This window comes from Carassius gibelio, chromosome A3, assembly GCF_023724105.1.
Source record: "Carassius gibelio isolate Cgi1373 ecotype wild population from Czech Republic chromosome A3, carGib1.2-hapl.c, whole genome shotgun sequence".
NCBI lineage: Eukaryota > Metazoa > Chordata > Actinopteri > Cypriniformes > Cyprinidae > Carassius > Carassius gibelio.
Genome location: NC_068373.1, coordinates 3,988,823 through 4,008,860, shown reverse-complemented (window position 1 = coordinate 4,008,860; position 20,038 = coordinate 3,988,823). Strand labels below are relative to the sequence as shown.

The window sequence follows — 20,038 nt, the reverse complement described above, 5'->3', positions numbered from 1 at the left end:
CAAAGAGAAGACTATTTAAAGATCAGCCAATCAAATCGCCCATACATTATATAAGTAGGAATGAAAATCCAAAAGCTTACAGCACCTGGTATTCCGAGGCGGTCTCCCATCCAAGCACTAACCAGGCCAATACCTGCTAAGATTAAGAGATCGGGCATTGGCTCTTTTTTTTTAAGATTATTATATAATTAGTAATACATTTCCAATAATATTAGAGCACCTGGTATTACCAGGGGGTCTCCCATCCAAACACTACACAGGTCAATGACTGCTAAGATTCAAAGAATGGGCATTCACTCTTTTTTTTTTCAAGATTATTATATAATTTGTGAAAAATTTACAAAAATCTTAAAGCAACAGGTATTACCAGGGGGTCTCCCATCCAATTACTAACCAGGCCCAAACCTGCTTAGCTTCCGAGCTCAGACATGATCTGGCATAGCCAGGGTGGTATGGCCATAAGCGAAGACTGCTGCAAAGAGAGAGCTATTTAAAGATCAGTCAATCTAATCGCCGGTACATTATATAAGTAGGAAAGAAAACCCTAAAGCTTAAAGCACCTGTTATTCCCAGGCGGTCTCCCATCCAAGCACTAACCAGGCCAATACCTGCTAAGATTAAGAGATCGGGCATTGACTCTTTTTTTTTTTTTTTTTTTTAAGATTATTATATAATTAGTAATAAATTTCCAATAATATTAGAGCACCTGGTATTCCGAGGCGGTCTCCCATCCAGACACTAAACAGGTCCATGACTGCTAAGATTCAAAGAATGGGCATTGACTCTTTTTTTTTCAAGATTATTATATAATTTGTGAAAAATTTACAAAAATCTTAGAGCAACTGGTATTACCAGGGGGTCTCCCATCCAATTACTAACCAGGCCCAAACCTGCTTAGCTTCCGAGCTCAGACATGATCTGGCATAGCCAGGGTGGTATGGCCATAAGCAAAGACTGCTGCAAAGAGAGAGCTATTTAAAGATCAGCCAATCTAATCGCCGGTACATTATATAAGTAGGAAAGAAAACCCTAAAGCTTAAAGCACCTGGTATTCCCAGGCGGTCTCCCATCCAAGCACTAACCAGGCCAATACCTGCTAAGATTAAGAGATCGGGCATTGACTCTTTTTTTTTTTTTTTTTTTTTTTTTTTTTAAAGATTATTATATAATTAGTAATGAATTTCCAATAATATTAGAGCACCTGGTTTTCCGAGGCGGTCTCCCATCCAAACACTAAACAGGTCCATAGCTGCTAAGATTCAAAGATTGGGCATTGACTCTTTTTGTTTCAAGATAATTATATAATTAGTACAAATTTCCAAAAATATTACAGCAACTGGTATTCCGAGGCGGTCTCCCATCCAAGCACTAAACAGGTCCATACCTTCTAAGATTCAAAGATTGGGCATTTACTCTTTTTTTTTTTTTTTTTGCAAGATTATTATATAATTTGTGAAAAATTTCCAAAAATCTTAAAGCAACTGGTATTACCAGGGTGTCTCCCATCCAATTACTAACCAGGCCCATACCTGCTAAGATTCAGATATGGGGCATTGACTCCTTTCTTTTTTTCTTGCAAGATTATTATATAATTTGTGAAAAAATTCCAAAAATCTTAAAGCAACTGGTATTACCAGGGGGTCTGCCATCCAATTACTAACCAGGCCGAAACCTGCTTAGTTTCCGAGCTCAGACATGATCTGGCATAGCCAGGGTGGAATGGCCATAAGCGAAGACTGCTGCAAAGAGAGAGCTATTTAAAGATCAGCCAATCTAATCGCCGGTACATTATACAGGACCAAACCTGCTTAGCGTCCGAGAGCAGACGAGATCAGGCATAGCCAGGTTGTTACGGTCGCAAGCGAAGGATACTGCAAAGAGAAGACTATTTAAAGATCAGCCAATCAAATCGCCCATACATTATATAAGTAGGAATGAAAATCCAAAAGCTTACAGCACCTGGTATTCCGAGGCGGTCTCCCATCCAAGCACTAACCAGGCCAATACCTGCTAAGATTAAGAGATCGGGCATTGGCTCTTTTTTTTTAAGATTATTATATAATTAGTAATACATTTCCAATAATATTAGAGCACCTGGTTTTACCAGGGGGTCTCCCATCCAAACACTACACAGGTCAATGACTGCTAAGATTCAAAGAATGGGCATTCACTCTTTTTTTTTTCAAGATTATTATATAATTTGTGAAAAATTTACAAAAATCTTAAAGCAACTGGTATTACCAGGGGGTCTCCCATCCAATTACTAACCAGGCCCAAACCTGCTTAGCTTCCGAGCTCAGACATGATCTGGCATAGCCAGGGTGGTATGGCCATAAGCGAAGACTGCTGCAAAGAGAGAGCTATTTAAAGATCAGTCAATCTAATCGCCGGTACATTATATAAGTAGGAAAGAAAACCCTAAAGCTTAAAGCACCTGTTATTCCCAGGCGGTCTCCCATCCAAGCACTAACCAGGCCAATACCTGCTAAGATTAAGAGATCGGGCATTGACTCTTTTTTTTTTTTTTTTTTTTTTTTTAGATTATTATATAATTAGTAATAAATTTCCAATAATATTAGAGCACCTGGTATTCCGAGGCGGTCTCCCATCCAGACACTAAACAGGTCCATGACTGCTAAGATTCAAAGAATGAGCATTGACTCTTTTTTTTTTCAAGATTATTATATAATTTGTGAAAAATTTACAAAAATCTTAGAGCAACTGGTATTACCAGGGGGTCTCCCATCCAATTACTAACCAGGCCCAAACCTGCTTAGCTTCCGAGCTCAGACATGATCTGGCATAGCCAGGGTGGTATGGCCATAAGCAAAGACTGCTGCAAAGAGAGAGCTATTTAAAGATCAGCCAATCTAATCGCCGGTACATTATATAAGTAGGAAAGAAAACCCTAAAGCTTAAAGCACCTGGTATTCCCAGGCGGTCTCCCATCCAAGCACTAACCAGGCCAATACCTGCTAAGATTAAGAGATCGGGCATTGACTCTTTTTTTTTTTTTTTTTTTTTTTTTTTTAAAGATTATTATATAATTAGTAATGAATTTCCAATAATATTAGAGCACCTGGTTTTCCGAGGCGGTCTCCCATCCAAACACTAAACAGGTCCATAGCTGCTAAGATTCAAAGATTGGGCATTGACTCTTTTTGTTTCAAGATAATTATATAATTAGTACAAATTTCCAAAAATATTACAGCAACTGGTATTCCGAGGCGGTCTCCCATCCAAGCACTAAACAGGTCCATACCTTCTAAGATTCAAAGATTGGGCATTTACTCTTTTTTTTTTTTTTTTGCAAGATTATTATATAATTTGTGAAAAATTTCCAAAAATCTTAAAGCAACTGGTATTACCAGGGTGTCTCCCATCCAATTACTAACCAGGCCCATACCTGCTAAGATTCAGATATGGGGCATTGACTCCTTTCTTTTTTTCTTGCAAGATTATTATATAATTTGTGAAAAATTTCCAAAAATCTTAAAGCAACTGGTATTACCAGGGGGTCTGCCATCCAATTACTAACCAGGCCGAAACCTGCTTAGTTTCCGAGCTCAGACATGATCTGGCATAGCCAGGGTGGAATGGCCATAAGCGAAGACTGCTGCAAAGAGAGAGCTATTTAAAGATCAGCCAATCTAATCGCCGGTACATTATACAGGACCAAACCTGCTTAGCTTCCGAGAGCAGACGAGATCAGGCATAGCCAGGTTGTTACGGTCGCAAGCGAAGGATACTGCAAAGAGAAGACTATTTAAAGATCAGCCAATCAAATCGCCCATACATTATATAAGTAGGAATGAAAATCCAAAAGCTTACAGCACCTGGTATTCCGAGGCGGTCTCCCATCCAAGCACTAACCAGGCCAATACCTGCTAAGATTAAGAGATCGGGCATTGGCTCTTTTTTTTAAGATTATTATATAATTAGTAATAAATTTCCAATAATATTAGAGCACCTGGTATTCCGAGGCGGTCTCCCATCCAGACACTAAACAGGTCCATGACTGCTAAGATTCAAAGAATGGGCATTGACTCTTTTTTTTTTCAAGATTATTATATAATTTGTGAAAAATTTACAAAAATCTTAGAGCAACTGGTATTACCAGGGGGTCTCCCATCCAATTACTAACCAGGCCCAAACCTGCTTAGCTTCCGAGCTCAGACATGATCTTGCATAGCCAGGGTGGTATGGCCATAAGCAAAGACTGCTGCAAAGAGAGAGCTATTTAAAGATCAGCCAATCTAATCGCCGGTACATTATATAAGTAGGAAAGAAAACCCTAAAGCTTAAAGCACCTGGTATTCCCAGGCGGTCTCCCATCCAAGCACTAACCAGGCCAATACCTGCTAAGATTAAGAGATCGGGCATTGACTCTTTTTTTTTTTTTTTTTTTTTTTTTTTTTAAAGATTATTATATAATTAGTAATGAATTTCCAATAATATTAGAGCACCTGGTTTTCCGAGGCGGTCTCCCATCCAAACACTAAACAGGTCCATAGCTGCTAAGATTCAAAGATTGGGCATTGACTCTTTTTGTTTCAAGATAATTATATAATTAGTACAAATTTCCAAAAATATTACAGCAACTGGTATTCCGAGGCGGTCTCCCATCCAAGCACTAAACAGGTCCATACCTCCTAAGATTCAAAGATTGGGCATTTACTCTTTTTTTTTTTTTTTTTGCAAGATTATTATGTAATTAGTAAAAATTGCCAAAAATATTACAGCAACTGGTATTTCCCGGCCGTCTTCCATCCAAGTACTAACCAGGCAAAACCTGCTATTATTCAGAGATCGGGCATTGACTTTTTTTTTTTTTCAAGATTATTATATAATTTGTGAAAAATTTCCAAAAATCTTAAAGCAACTGGTATTACCAGGGTGTCTCCCATCCAATTACTAACCAGGCCCATACCTGCTAAGATTCAGATATGGGGCATTGACTCCTTTCTTTTTTTCTTGCAAGATTATTATATAATTTGTGAAAAAATTCCAAAAATCTTAAAGCAACTGGTATTACCAGGGGGTCTGCCATCCAATTACTAACCAGGCCGAAACCTGCTTAGTTTCCGAGCTCAGACATGATCTGGCATAGCCAGGGTGGAATGGCCATAAGCGAAGACTGCTGCAAAGAGAGAGCTATTTAAAGATCAGCCAATCTAATCGCCGGTACATTATACAGGACCAAACCTGCTTAGCTTCCGAGAGCAGACGAGATCAGGCATAGCCAGGTTGTTACGGTCGCAAGCGAAGGATACTGCAAAGAGAAGACTATTTAAAGATCAGCCAATCAAATCGCCCATACATTATATAAGTAGGAATGAAAATCCAAAAGCTTACAGCACCTGGTATTCCGAGGAGGTCTCCCATCCAAGCACTAACCAGGCCAATACCTGCTAAGATTAAGAGATCGGGCATTGGCTCTTTTTTTTTAAGATTATTATATAATTAGTAATACATTTCCAATAATATTAGAGCACCTGGTATTACCAGGGGGTCTCCCATCCAAACACTACACAGGTCAATGACTGCTAAGATTCAAAGAATGGGCATTCACTCTTTTTTTTTTCAAGATTATTATATAATTTGTGAAAAATTTACAAAAATCTTAAAGCAACAGGTATTACCAGGGGGTCTCCCATCCAATTACTAACCAGGCCCAAACCTGCTTAGCTTCCGAGCTCAGACATGATCTGGCATAGCCAGGGTGGTATGGCCATAAGCGAAGACTGCTGCAAAGAGAGAGCTATTTAAAGATCAGCCAATCTAATCGCCGGTACATTATATAAGTAGGAAAGAAAACCCTAAAGCTTAAAGCACCTGGTATTCCCAGGCGGTCTCCCATCCAAGCACTAACCAGGCCAATACCTGCTAAGATTAAGAGATCGGGCATTGACTCTTTTTTTTTTTTTTTTTTTTTTTTTTTTTTAAAGATTATTATATAATTAGTAATGAATTTCCAATAATATTAGAGCACCTGGTTTTCCGAGGCGGTCTCCCATCCAAACACTAAACAGGTCCATAGCTGCTAAGATTCAAAGATTGGGCATTGACTCTTTTTGTTTCAAGATAATTATATAATTAGTACAAATTTCCAAAAATATTACAGCAACTGGTATTCCGAGGCGGTCTCCCATCCAAGCACTAAACAGGTCCATACCTTCTAAGATTCAAAGATTGGGCATTTACTCTTTTTTTTTTTTTTTTGCAAGATTATTATATAATTTGTGAAAAATTTCCAAAAATCTTAAAGCAACTGGTATTACCAGGGTGTCTCCCATCCAATTACTAACCAGGCCCCTACCTGCTAAGATTCAGATATGGGGCATTGACTCCTTTGTTTTTTTCTTGCAAGATTATTATATAATTTGTAAAAAAATTCCAAAAATCTTAAAGCAACTGGTATTACCAGGGGGTCTGCCATCCAATTACTAACCAGGCCGAAACCTGCTTAGTTTCCGAGCTCAGACATGATCTGGCATAGCCAGGGTGGAATGGCCATAAGCGAAGACTGTTTCAAAGAGAGAGCTATTTAAAGATCAGCCAATCTAATCGCCGGTACATTATACAGGACCAAACCTGCTTAGCTTCCGAGAGCAGACGAGATCAGGCATAGCCAGGTTGTTACGGTCGCAAGCGAAGGATACTGCAAAGAGAAGACTATTTAAAGATCAGCCAATCAAATCGCCCATACATTATATAAGTAGGAATGAAAATCCAAAAGCTTACAGCACCTGGTATTCCGAGGCGGTCTCCCATCCAAGCACTTACCAGGCCAATACCTGCTAAGATTAAGAGATCGGGCATTGGCTCTTTTTTTTTAAGATTATTATATAATTAGTAATACATTTCCAATAATATTAGAGCACCTGGTATTACCAGGGGGTCTCCCATCCAAACACTACACAGGTCAATGACTGCTAAGATTCAAAGAATGGGCATTCACTCTTTTTTTTTTCAAGATTATTATATAATTTGTGAAAAATTTACAAAAATCTTAAAGCAACAGGTATTACCAGGGGGTCTCCCATCCAATTACTAACCAGGCCCATACCTGCTAAGATTCAGATATGGGGCATTGACTCCTTTCTTTTTTTCTTGCAAGATTATTATATAATTTGTAAAAAAATTCCAAAAATCTTAAAGCAACTGGTATTACCAGGGGGTCTGCCATCCAATTACTAACCAGGCCGAAACCTGCTTAGTTTCCGAGCTCAGACATGATCTGGCATAGCCAGGGTGGAATGGCCATAAGCGAAGACTGTTGCAAAGAGAGAGCTATTTAAAGATCAGCCAATCTAATCGCCGGTACATTATACAGGACCAAACCTGCTTAGCTTCCGAGAGCAGACGAGATCAGGCATAGCCAGGTTGTTACGGTCGCAAGCGAAGGATACTGCAAAGAGAAGACTATTTAAAGATCAGCCAATCAAATCGCCCATACATTATATAAGTAGGAATGAAAATCCAAAAGCTTACAGCACCTGGTATTCCGAGGCGGTCTCCCATCCAAGCACTAACCAGGCCAATACCTGCTAAGATTAAGAGATCGGGCATTGGCTCTTTTTTTTTAAGATTATTATATAATTAGTAATACATTTCCAATAATATTAGAGCACCTGGTATTACCAGGGGGTCTCCCATCCAAACACTACACAGGTCAATGACTGCTAAGATTCAAAGAATGGGCATTCACTCTTTTTTTTTTCAAGATTATTATATAATTTGTGAAAAATTTACAAAAATCTTAAAGCAACAGGTATTACCAGGGGGTCTCCCATCCAATTACTAACCAGGCCCAAACCTGCTTAGCTTCCGAGCTCAGACATGATCTGGCATAGCCAGGGTGGTATGGCCATAAGCGAAGACTGCTGCAAAGAGAGAGCTATTTAAAGATCAGTCAATCTAATCGCCGGTACATTATATAAGTAGGAAAGAAAACCCTAAAGCTTAAAGCACCTGTTATTCCCAGGCGGTCTCCCATCCAAGCACTAACCAGGCCAATACCTGCTAAGATTAAGAGATCGGGCATTGACTCTTTTTTTTTTTTTTTTTTTTAAGATTATTATATAATTAGTAATAAATTTCCAATAATATTAGAGCACCTGGTATTCCGAGGCGGTCTCCCATCCAGACACTAAACAGGTCCATGACTGCTAAGATTCAAAGAATGGGCATTGACTCTTTTTTTTTCAAGATTATTATATAATTTGTGAAAAATTTACAAAAATCTTAGAGCAACTGGTATTACCAGGGGGTCTCCCATCCAATTACTAACCAGGCCCAAACCTGCTTAGCTTCCGAGCTCAGACATGATCTGGCATAGCCAGGGTGGTATGGCCATAAGCAAAGACTGCTGCAAAGAGAGAGCTATTTAAAGATCAGCCAATCTAATCGCCGGTACATTATATAAGTAGGAAAGAAAACCCTAAAGCTTAAAGCACCTGGTATTCCCAGGCGGTCTCCCATCCAAGCACTAACCAGGCCAATACCTGCTAAGATTAAGAGATCGGGCATTGACTCTTTTTTTTTTTTTTTTTTTTTTTTTTTTTTTAAAGATTATTATATAATTAGTAATGAATTTCCAATAATATTAGAGCACCTGGTTTTCCGAGGCGGTCTCCCATCCAAACACTAAACAGGTCCATAGCTGCTAAGATTCAAAGATTGGGCATTGACTCTTTTTGTTTCAAGATAATTATATAATTAGTACAAATTTCCAAAAATATTACAGCAACTGGTATTCCGAGGCGGTCTCCCATCCAAGCACTAAACAGGTCCATACCTTCTAAGATTCAAAGATTGGGCATTTACTCTTTTTTTTTTTTTTTTTTTGCAAGATTATTATATAATTTGTGAAAAATTTCCAAAAATCTTAAAGCAACTGGTATTACCAGGGTGTCTCCCATCCAATTACTAACCAGGCCCATACCTGCTAAGATTCAGATATGGGGCATTGACTCCTTTCTTTTTTTCTTGCAAGATTATTATATAATTTGTGAAAAATTTCCAAAAATCTTAAAGCAACTGGTATTACCAGGGGGTCTGCCATCCAATTACTAACCAGGCCGAAACCTGCTTAGTTTCCGAGCTCAGACATGATCTGGCATAGCCAGGGTGGAATGGCCATAAGCGAAGACTGCTGCAAAGAGAGAGCTATTTAAAGATCAGCCAATCTAATCGCCGGTACATTATACAGGACCAAACCTGCTTAGCTTCCGAGAGCAGACGAGATCAGGCATAGCCAGGTTGTTACGGTCGCAAGCGAAGGATACTGCAAAGAGAAGACTATTTAAAGATCAGCCAATCAAATCGCCCATACATTATATAAGTAGGAATGAAAATCCAAAAGCTTACAGCACCTGGTATTCCGAGGCGGTCTCCCATCCAAGCACTAACCAGGCCAATACCTGCTAAGATTAAGAGATCGGGCATTGGCTCTTTTTTTTAAGATTATTATATAATTAGTAATAAATTTCCAATAATATTAGAGCACCTGGTATTCCGAGGCGGTCTCCCATCCAGACACTAAACAGGTCCATGACTGCTAAGATTCAAAGAATGGGCATTGACTCTTTTTTTTTTCAAGATTATTATATAATTTGTGAAAAATTTACAAAAATCTTAGAGCAACTGGTATTACCAGGGGGTCTCCCATCCAATTACTAACCAGGCCCAAACCTGCTTAGCTTCCGAGCTCAGACATGATCTGGCATAGCCAGGGTGGTATGGCCATAAGCAAAGACTGCTGCAAAGAGAGAGCTATTTAAAGATCAGCCAATCTAATCGCCGGTACATTATATAAGTAGGAAAGAAAACCCTAAAGCTTAAAGCACCTGGTATTCCCAGGCGGTCTCCCATCCAAGCACTAACCAGGCCAATACCTGCTAAGATTAAGAGATCGGGCATTGACTCTTTTTTTTTTTTTTTTTTTTTTTTTTTTAAGATTATTATATAATTAGTAATGAATTTCCAATAATATTAGAGCACCTGGTTTTCCGAGGCGGTCTCCCATCCAAACACTAAACAGGTCCATAGCTGCTAAGATTCAAAGATTGGGCATTGACTCTTTTTGTTTCAAGATAATTATATAATTAGTACAAATTTCCAAAAATATTACAGCAACTGGTATTCCGAGGCGGTCTCCCATCCAAGCACTAAACAGCTCCATACCTTCTAAGATTCAAAGATTGGGCATTTACTCTTTTTTTTTTTTTTTTTGCAAGATTATTATATAATTTGTGAAAAATTTCCAAAAATCTTAAAGCAACTGGTATTACCAGGGTGTCTCCCATCCAATTACTAACCAGGCCCATACCTGCTAAGATTCAGATATGGGGCATTGACTCCTTTCTTTTTTTCTTGCAAGATTATTATATAATTTGTGAAAAAATTCCAAAAATCTTAAAGCAACTGGTATTACCAGGGGGTCTGCCATCCAATTACTAACCAGGCCGAAACCTGCTTAGTTTCCGAGCTCAGACATGATCTGGCATAGCCAGGGTGGAATGGCCATAAGCGAAGACTGCTGCAAAGAGAGAGCTATTTAAAGATCAGCCAATCTAATCGCCGGTACATTATACAGGACCAAACCTGCTTAGCTTCCGAGAGCAGACGAGATCAGGCATAGCCAGGTTGTTACGGTCGCAAGCGAAGGATACTGCAAAGAAAAGACTATTTAAAGATCAGCCAATCAAATCGCCCATACATTATATAAGTAGGAATGAAAATCCAAAAGCTTACAGCACCTGGTATTCCGAGGCGGTCTCCCATCCAAGCACTAACCAGGCCAATACCTGCTAAGATTAAGAGATCGGGCATTGGCTCTTTTTTTTTAAGATTATTATATAATTAGTAATACATTTCCAATAATATTAGAGCACCTGGTATTACCAGGGGGTCTCCCATCCAAACACTACACAGGTCAATGACTGCTAAGATTCAAAGAATGGGCATTCACTCTTTTTTTTTTTCAAGATTATTATATAATTTGTGAAAAATTTACAAAAATCTTAAAGCAACTGGTATTACCAAGGGGTCTCCCATCCAATTACTAACCAGGCCCAAACCTGCTTAGCTTCCGAGCTCAGACATGATCTGGCATAGCCAGGGTGGTATGGCCATAAGCGAAGACTGCTGCAAAGAGAGAGCTATTTAAAGATCAGTCAATCTAATCGCCGGTACATTATATAAGTAGGAAAGAAAACCCTAAAGCTTAAAGCACCTGTTATTCCCAGGCGGTCTCCCATCCAAGCACTAACCAGGCCAATACCTGCTAAGATTAAGAGATCGGGCATTGACTCTTTTTTTTTTTTTTTTTTTTTTTAAGATTATTATATAATTAGTAATAAATTTCCAATAATATTAGAGCACCTGGTATTCCGAGGCGGTCTCCCATCCAGACACTAAACAGGTCCATGACTGCTAAGATTCAAAGAATGAGCATTGACTCTTTTTTTTTTCAAGATTATTATATAATTTGTGAAAAATTTACAAAAATCTTAGAGCAACTGGTATTACCATGGGGTCTCCCATCCAATTACTAACCAGGCCCAAACCTGCTTAGCTTCCGAGCTCAGACATGATCTGGCATAGCCAGGGTGGTATGGCCATAAGCAAAGACTGCTGCAAAGAGAGAGCTATTTAAAGATCAGCCAATCTAATCGCCGGTACATTATATAAGTAGGAAAGAAAACCCTAAAGCTTAAAGCACCTGGTATTCCCAGGCGGTCTCCCATCCAAGCACTAACCAGGCCAATACCTGCTAAGATTAAGAGATCGGGCATTGACTCTTTTTTTTTTTTTTTTTTTTTTTTTTTTAAAGATTATTATATAATTAGTAATGAATTTCCAATAATATTAGAGCACCTGGTTTTCCGAGGCGGTCTCCCATCCAAACACTAAACAGGACCATAGCTGCTAAGATTCAAAGATTGGGCATTGACTCTTTTTGTTTCAAGATAATTATATAATTAGTACAAATTTCCAAAAATATTACAGCAACTGGTATTCCGAGGCGGTCTCCCATCCAAGCACTAAACAGGTCCATACCTTCTAAGATTCAAAGATTGGGCATTTACTCTTTTTTTTTTTGTTTTTTGCAAGATTATTATATAATTTGTGAAAAATTTCCAAAAATCTTAAAGCGACTGGTATTACCAGGGTGTCTCCCATCCAATTACTAACCAGGCCCATACCTGCTAAAATTCAGATATGGGGCATTGACTCCTTTCTTTTTTTCTTGCAAGATTATTATATAATTTGTGAAAAATTTCCAAAAATCTTAAAGCAACTGGTATTACCAGGGGGTCTGCCATCCAATTACTAACCAGGCCGAAACCTGCTTAGTTTCCGAGCTCAGACATGATCTGGCATAGCCAGGGTGGAATGGCCATAAGTGAAGACTGGCTGATCTTTAAATAGCTCTCTCTTTGCAGCAGTCTTCGCTTATGGCCATTTCACCCTGGCTATGCCAGATCATGTCTGAGCTCGGAAACTAAGCAGGTTTGGTCCTGTATAATGTACCGGCGATTAGATTGGCTGATCTTTAAATAGCTCTCTCTTTGCAGCAATCTAATCGCCGGTACATTATACAGGACCAAACCTGCTTAGCTTCCGAGAGCAGACGAGATCAGGCATAGCCAGGTTGTTACGGTCGCAAGCGAAGGATACTGCAAAGAGAAGACTATTTAAAGATCAGCCAATCAAATCGCCCATACATTATATAAGTAGGAATGAAAATCCAAAAGCTTACAGCACCTGGTATTCCGAGGCGGTCTCCCATCCAAGCACTAACCAGGCCAATACCTGCTAAGATTAAGAGATCGGGCATTGGCTCTTTTTTTTAAGATTATTATATAATTAGTAATAAATTTCCAATAATATTAGAGCACCTGGTATTCCGAGGCGGTCTCCCATCCAGACACTAAACAGGTCCATGACTGCTAAGATTCAAAGAATGGGCATTGACTCTTTTTTTTTTCAAGATTATTATATAATTTGTGAAAAATTTACAAAAATCTTAGAGCAACTGGTATTACCAGGGGGTCTCCCATCCAATTACTAACCAGGCCCAAACCTGCTTAGCTTCCGAGCTCAGACATGATCTGGCATAGCCAGGGTGGTATGGCCATAAGCAAAGACTGCTGCAAAGAGAGAGCTATTTAAAGATCAGCCAATCTAATCGCCGGTACATTATATAAGTAGGAAAGAAAACCCTAAAGCTTAAAGCACCTGGTATTCCCAGGCGGTCTCCCATCCAAGCACTAACCAGGCCAATACCTGCTAAGATTAAGAGATCGGGCATTGACTCTTTTTTTTTTTTTTTTTTTTTTTTTTTTAAGATTATTATATAATTAGTAATGAATTTCCAATAATATTAGAGCACCTGGTTTTCCGAGGCGGTCTCCCATCCAAACACTAAACAGGTCCATAGCTGCTAAGATTCAAAGATTGGGCATTGACTCTTTTTGTTTCAAGATAATTATATAATTAGTACAAATTTCCAAAAATATTACAGCAACTGGTATTCCGAGGCGGTCTCCCATCCAAGCACTAAACAGCTCCATACCTTCTAAGATTCAAAGATTGGGCATTTACTCTTTTTTTTTTTTTTTTTGCAAGATTATTATATAATTTGTGAAAAATTTCCAAAAATCTTAAAGCAACTGGTATTACCAGGGTGTCTCCCATCCAATTACTAACCAGGCCCATACCTGCTAAGATTCAGATATGGGGCATTGACTCCTTTCTTTTTTTCTTGCAAGATTATTATATAATTTGTGAAAAAATTCCAAAAATCTTAAAGCAACTGGTATTACCAGGGGGTCTGCCATCCAATTACTAACCAGGCCGAAACCTGCTTAGTTTCCGAGCTCAGACATGATCTGGCATAGCCAGGGTGGAATGGCCATAAGCGAAGACTGCTGCAAAGAGAGAGCTATTTAAAGATCAGCCAATCTAATCGCCGGTACATTATACAGGACCAAACCTGCTTAGCTTCCGAGAGCAGACGAGATCAGGCATAGCCAGGTTGTTACGGTCGCAAGCGAAGGATACTGCAAAGAGAAGACTATTTAAAGATCAGCCAATCAAATCGCCCATACATTATATAAGTAGGAATGAAAATCCAAAAGCTTACAGCACCTGGTATTCCGAGGCGGTCTCCCATCCAAGCACTAACCAGGCCAATACCTGCTAAGATTAAGAGATCGGGCATTGGCTCTTTTTTTTTAAGATTATTATATAATTAGTAATACATTTCCAATAATATTAGAGCACCTGGTATTACCAGGGGGTCTCCCATCCAAACACTACACAGGTCAATGACTGCTAAGATTCAAAGAATGGGCATTCACTCTTTTTTTTTTTCAAGATTATTATATAATTTGTGAAAAATTTACAAAAATCTTAAAGCAACTGGTATTACCAAGGGGTCTCCCATCCAATTACTAACCAGGCCCAAACCTGCTTAGCTTCCGAGCTCAGACATGATCTGGCATAGCCAGGGTGGTATGGCCATAAGCGAAGACTGCTGCAAAGAGAGAGCTATTTAAAGATCAGTCAATCTAATCGCCGGTACATTATATAAGTAGGAAAGAAAACCCTAAAGCTTAAAGCACCTGTTATTCCCAGGCGGTCTCCCATCCAAGCACTAACCAGGCCAATACCTGCTAAGATTAAGAGATCGGGCATTGACTCTTTTTTTTTTTTTTTTTTTTTTTAAGATTATTATATAATTAGTAATAAATTTCCAATAATATTAGAGCACCTGGTATTCCGAGGCGGTCTCCCATCCAGACACTAAACAGGTCCATGACTGCTAAGATTCAAAGAATGAGCATTGACTCTTTTTTTTTTCAAGATTATTATATAATTTGTGAAAAATTTACAAAAATCTTAGAGCAACTGGTATTACCATGGGGTCTCCCATCCAATTACTAACCAGGCCCAAACCTGCTTAGCTTCCGAGCTCAGACATGATCTGGCATAGCCAGGGTGGTATGGCCATAAGCAAAGACTGCTGCAAAGAGAGAGCTATTTAAAGATCAGCCAATCTAATCGCCGGTACATTATATAAGTAGGAAAGAAAACCCTAAAGCTTAAAGCACCTGGTATTCCCAGGCGGTCTCCCATCCAAGCACTAACCAGGCCAATACCTGCTAAGATTAAGAGATCGGGCATTGACTCTTTTTTTTTTTTTTTTTTTTTTTTTTTTAAAGATTATTATATAATTAGTAATGAATTTCCAATAATATTAGAGCACCTGGTTTTCCGAGGCGGTCTCCCATCCAAACACTAAACAGGACCATAGCTGCTAAGATTCAAAGATTGGGCATTGACTCTTTTTGTTTCAAGATAATTATATAATTAGTACAAATTTCCAAAAATATTACAGCAACTGGTATTCCGAGGCGGTCTCCCATCCAAGCACTAAACAGGTCCATACCTTCTAAGATTCAAAGATTGGGCATTTACTCTTTTTTTTTTTGTTTTTTGCAAGATTATTATATAATTTGTGAAAAATTTCCAAAAATCTTAAAGCGACTGGTATTACCAGGGTGTCTCCCATCCAATTACTAACCAGGCCCATACCTGCTAAAATTCAGATATGGGGCATTGACTCCTTTCTTTTTTTCTTGCAAGATTATTATATAATTTGTGAAAAATTTCCAAAAATCTTAAAGCAACTGGTATTACCAGGGGGTCTGCCATCCAATTACTAACCAGGCCGAAACCTGCTTAGTTTCCGAGCTCAGACATGATCTGGCATAGCCAGGGTGGAATGGCCATAAGTGAAGACTGGCTGATCTTTAAATAGCTCTCTCTTTGCAGCAGTCTTCGCTTATGGCCATTTCACCCTGGCTATGCCAGATCATGTCTGAGCTCGGAAACTAAGCAGGTTTGGTCCTGTATAATGTACCGGCGATTAGATTGGCTGATCTTTAAATAGCTCTCTCTTTGCAGCAATCTAATCGCCGGTACATTATACAGGACCAAACCTGCTTAGCTTCCGAGAGCAGACGAGATCAGGCATAGCCAGGTTGTTACGGTCGCAAGCGAAGGATACTGCAAAGAGAAGACTATTTAAAGATCAGCCAATCAAATCGCCCATACATTATATAAGTAGGAATGAAAATCCAAAAGCTTACAGCACCTGGTATTCCGAGGCGGTCTCCCATCCAAGCACTAACCAGGCCAATACCTGCTAAGATTAAGAGATCGGGCATTGGCTCTTTTTTTTAAGATTATTATATAATTAGTAATAAATTTCCAATAATATTAGAGCACCTGGTATTCCGAGGCGGTCTCCCATCCAGACACTAAACAGGTCCATGACTGCTAAGATTCAAAGAATGAGCATTGACTCTTTTTTTTTTCAAGATTATTATATAATTTGTGAAAAATTTACAAAAATCTTAGAGCAACTGGTATTACCAGGGGGTCTCCCATCCAATTACTAACCAGGCCCAAACCTGCTTAGCTTCCGAGCTCAGACATGATCTGGCATAGCCAGGGTGGTATGGCCATAAGCAAAGACTGCTGCAAAGAGAGAGCTATTTAAAGATCAGCCAATCTAATCGCCGGTACATTATATAAGTAGGAAAGAAAACCCTAAAGCTTAAAGCACCTGGTATTCCCAGGCGGTCTCCCATCCAAGCACTAACCAGGCCAATACCTGCTAAGATTAAGAGATCGGGCATTGACTCTTTTTTTTTTTTTTTTTTTTTTTTTTTTAAAGATTATTATATAATTAGTAATGAATTTCCAATAATATTAGAGCACCTGGTTTTCCGAGGCGGTCTCCCATCCAAACACTAAACAGGACCATAGCTGCTAAGATTCAAAGATTGGGCATTGACTCTTTTTGTTTCAAGATAATTATATAATTAGTACAAATTTCCAAAAATATTACAGCAACTGGTATTCCGAGGCGGTCTCCCATCCAAGCACTAAACAGGTCCATACCTTCTAAGATTCAAAGATTGGGCATTTACTCTTTTTTTTTTTTTTTTGCAAGATTATTATATAATTTGTGAAAAATTTCCAAAAATCTTAAAGCAACTGGTATTACCAGGGTGTCTCCCATCCAATTACTAACCAGGCCCTTACCTGCTAAGATTCAGATATGGGGCATTGACTCCTTTCTTTTTTTCTTGCAAGATTATTATATAATTTGTGAAAAATTTCCAAAAATCTTAAAGCAACTGGTATTACCAGGGGGTCTGCCATCCAATTACTAACCAGGCCGAAACCTGCTTAGTTTCCGAGCTCAGACATGATCTGGCATAGCCAGGGTGGAATGGCCATAAGCGAAGACTGCTGCAAAGAGAGAGCTATTTAAAGATCAGCCAATCTAATCGCCGGTACATTATACAGGACCAAACCTGCTTAGCTTCCGAGAGCAGACGAGATCAGGCATAGCCAGGTTGTTACGGTCGCAAGCGAAGGATACTGCAAAGAGAAGACTATTTAAAGATCAGCCAATCAAATCGCCCATACATTATATAAGTAGGAATGAAAATCCAAAAGCTTACAGCACCTGGTATTCCGAGGCGGTCTCCCATCCAAGCACTAACCAGGCCAATACCTGCTAAGATTAAGAGATCGGGCATTGGCTCTTTTTTTTAAGATTATTATATAATTAGTAATAAATTTCCAATAATATTAGAGCACCTGGTATTCCGAGGCGGTCTCCCATCCAGACACTAAACAGGTCCATGACTGCTAAGATTCAAAGAATGGGCATTGACTCTTTTTTTTTTCAAGATTATTATATAATTTGTGAAAAATTTACAAAAATCTTAGAGCAACTGGTATTACCAGGGGGTCTCCCATCCAATTACTAACCAGGCCCAAACCTGCTTAGCTTCCGAGCTCAGACATGATCTGGCATAGCCAGGGTGGTATGGCCATAAGCAAAGACTGCTGCAAAGAGAGAGCTATTTAAAGATCAGCCAATCTAATCGCCGGTACATTATATAAGTAGGAAAGAAAACCCTAAAGCTTAAAGCACCTGGTATTCCCAGGCGGTCTCCCATCCAAGCACTAACCAGGCCAATACCTGCTAAGATTAAGAGATCGGGCATTGACTCTTTTTTTTTTTTTTTTTTTTTTTTTTTTTAAGATTATTATATAATTAGTAATGAATTTCCAATAATATTAGAGCACCTGGTTTTCCGAGGCGGTCTCCCATCCAAACACTAAACAGGTCCATAGCTGCTAAGATTCAAAGATTGGGCATTGACTCTTTTTGTTTCAAGATAATTATATAATTAGTACAAATTTCCAAAAATATTACAGCAACTGGTATTCCGAGGCGGTCTCCCATCCAAGCACTAAACAGGTCCATACCTTCTAAGATTCAAAGATTGGGCATTTACTCTTTTTTTTTTTTTTTTTGCAAGATTATTATATAATTTGTGAAAAATTTCCAAAAATCTTAAAGCAACTGGTATTACCAGGGTGTCTCCCATCCAATTACTAACCAGGCCCATACCTGCTAAGATTCAGATATGGGGCATTGACTCCTTTCTTTTTTTCTTGCAAGATTATTATATAATTTGTGAAAAATTTCCAAAAATCTTAAAGCAACTGGTATTACCAGGGGGTCTGCCATCCAATTACTAACCAGGCCGAAACCTGCTTAGTTTCCGAGCTCAGACATGATCTGGCATAGCCAGGGTGGAATGGCCATAAGCGAAGACTGCTGCAAAGAGAGAGCTATTTAAAGATCAGCCAATCTAATCGCCGGTACATTATACAGGACCAAACCTGCTTAGCTTCCGAGAGCAGACGAGATCAGGCATAGCCAGGTTGTTACGGTCGCAAGCGAAGGATACTGCAAAGAGAAGACTATTTAAAGATCAGCCAATCAAATCGCCCATACATTATATAAGTAGGAATGAAAATCCAAAAGCTTACAGCACCTGGTATTCCGAGGCGGTCTCCCATCCAAGCACTAACCAGGCCAATACCTGCTAAGATTAAGAGATCGGGCATTGGCTCTTTTTTTTAAGATTATTATATAATTAGTAATAAATTTCCAATAATATTAGAGCACCTGGTATTCCGAGGCGGTCTCCCATCCAGACACTAAACAGGTCCATGACTGCTAAGATTCAAAGAATGGGCATTGACTCTTTTTTTTTTCAAGATTATTATATAATTTGTGAAAAATTTACAAAAATCTTAGAGCAACTGGTATTACCAGGGGGTCTCCCATCCAATTACTAACCAGGCCCAAACCTGCTTAGCTTCCGAGCTCAGACATGATCTGGCATAGCCAGGGTGGAATGGCCATAAGCGAAGACTGCTGCAAAGAGAGAGCTATTTAAAGATCAGCCAATCTAATCGCCGGTACATTATATAAGTAGGAAAGAAAACCCTAAAGCTTAAAGCACCTGGTATTCCCAGGCGGTCTCCCATCCAAGCACTAACCAGGCCAATACCTGCTAAGATTAAGAGATCGGGCATTGACTCTTTTTTTTTTTTTTTTTTTTTTTTTTTTTTAAGATTATTATATAATTAGTAATGAATTTCCAATAATATTAGAGCACCTGGTTTTCCGAGGCGGTCTCCCATCCAAACACTAAACAGGTCCATAGCTGCTAAGATTCAAAGATTGGGCATTGACTCTTTTTGTTTCAAGATAATTATATAATTAGTACAAATTTCCAAAAATATTACAGCAACTGGTATTCCGAGGCGGTCTCCCATCCAAGCACTAAACAGGTCCATACCTTCTAAGATTCAAAGATTGGGCATTTACTCTTTTTTTTTTTTTTTTTGCAAGATTATTATATAATTTGTGAAAAATTTCCAAAAATCTTAAAGCAACTGGTATTACCAGGGTGTCTCCCATCCAATTACTAACCAGGCCCATACCTGCTAAGATTCAGATATGGGGCATTGACTCCTTTCTTTTTTTCTTGCAAGATTATTATATAATTTGTGAAAAAATTCCAAAAATCTTAAAGCAACTGGTATTACCAGGGGGTCTGCCATCCAATTACTAACCAGG

The 20,038-nt window shown here is 38.8% G+C and overlaps 17 pseudogenes; all 17 read right to left on the bottom strand.

Annotated features, from left to right (window-relative positions):
* Positions 1–345: 345 nt before the first annotated feature.
* On the bottom strand, positions 346–464 carry LOC127958199 (uncharacterized; annotated as a pseudogene).
* A 366-nt stretch (positions 465–830) lies between these two features.
* On the bottom strand, positions 831–949 carry LOC127959482 (uncharacterized; annotated as a pseudogene).
* A 1,270-nt stretch (positions 950–2,219) lies between these two features.
* Positions 2,220–2,338, bottom strand: LOC127957432 (uncharacterized; annotated as a pseudogene).
* Positions 2,339–2,709: 371 nt separating this feature from the next.
* Positions 2,710–2,828, bottom strand: LOC127959471 (uncharacterized; annotated as a pseudogene).
* A 1,267-nt stretch (positions 2,829–4,095) lies between these two features.
* LOC127963190 (uncharacterized) lies at positions 4,096–4,214 on the bottom strand (annotated as a pseudogene).
* A 1,406-nt stretch (positions 4,215–5,620) lies between these two features.
* Positions 5,621–5,739, bottom strand: LOC127958192 (uncharacterized; annotated as a pseudogene).
* A 2,020-nt stretch (positions 5,740–7,759) lies between these two features.
* LOC127958184 (uncharacterized) lies at positions 7,760–7,878 on the bottom strand (annotated as a pseudogene).
* A 366-nt stretch (positions 7,879–8,244) lies between these two features.
* Positions 8,245–8,363, bottom strand: LOC127959468 (uncharacterized; annotated as a pseudogene).
* A 1,273-nt stretch (positions 8,364–9,636) lies between these two features.
* On the bottom strand, positions 9,637–9,755 carry LOC127959466 (uncharacterized; annotated as a pseudogene).
* Positions 9,756–11,024: 1,269 nt separating this feature from the next.
* LOC127958327 (uncharacterized) lies at positions 11,025–11,143 on the bottom strand (annotated as a pseudogene).
* Positions 11,144–11,513: 370 nt separating this feature from the next.
* On the bottom strand, positions 11,514–11,632 carry LOC127961319 (uncharacterized; annotated as a pseudogene).
* A 1,401-nt stretch (positions 11,633–13,033) lies between these two features.
* On the bottom strand, positions 13,034–13,152 carry LOC127959460 (uncharacterized; annotated as a pseudogene).
* Positions 13,153–14,421: 1,269 nt separating this feature from the next.
* On the bottom strand, positions 14,422–14,540 carry LOC127958323 (uncharacterized; annotated as a pseudogene).
* Positions 14,541–14,910: 370 nt separating this feature from the next.
* Positions 14,911–15,029, bottom strand: LOC127961309 (uncharacterized; annotated as a pseudogene).
* Positions 15,030–16,430: 1,401 nt separating this feature from the next.
* Positions 16,431–16,549, bottom strand: LOC127959459 (uncharacterized; annotated as a pseudogene).
* Positions 16,550–17,816: 1,267 nt separating this feature from the next.
* LOC127959452 (uncharacterized) lies at positions 17,817–17,935 on the bottom strand (annotated as a pseudogene).
* A 1,268-nt stretch (positions 17,936–19,203) lies between these two features.
* On the bottom strand, positions 19,204–19,322 carry LOC127962504 (uncharacterized; annotated as a pseudogene).
* Positions 19,323–20,038: the final 716 nt, after the last annotated feature.